Source organism: Sinocyclocheilus anshuiensis, unplaced genomic scaffold, assembly GCF_001515605.1.
Source record: "Sinocyclocheilus anshuiensis isolate Anshui unplaced genomic scaffold, SAMN03320099.WGS_v1.1 scaffold738, whole genome shotgun sequence".
Lineage (NCBI taxonomy): Eukaryota > Metazoa > Chordata > Actinopteri > Cypriniformes > Cyprinidae > Sinocyclocheilus > Sinocyclocheilus anshuiensis.
Window position 1 is genome coordinate 2,741 of NW_015542364.1, and position 441 is coordinate 3,181.

Below are 441 nucleotides of genomic sequence, written 5' to 3' on the forward strand. Positions count from 1 at the left end.
CTGCTGCTCATTTTGATCAGGAATCGCACGCAGGAACGCTGGACTCTCGACAGCCCAGTGGACACGGACGAGCTGACGATCTGTCTATGTGCGGATATTTCTGTATATTTTGACAAAAAATGGTATATTACGTGCTCTTCGCCATGAATTTCTCTTTTTGTTTTTTTCCCCCAGGCGATGGTTTTTAATGCAGCAGACGATGTAGTTGATTTTCTACTTGTAACTGAGAAATTATTCCAGTCCTTTTAGTTTTCAAAAATGGAAAAGACTTTTCTAATGAGTGCAAACCACATTATTACACACTAAATATAACCGTCTTTAAAGGAACAGTTTGTCCAAAAATGAACATTTGCTGAAATCTACTCACCCTCAGAGCATCCAAGATGTAGATGAGTTTGTTTCTTCATCAGATTTAGAGAAATGTAGCATTGCATGACTTGT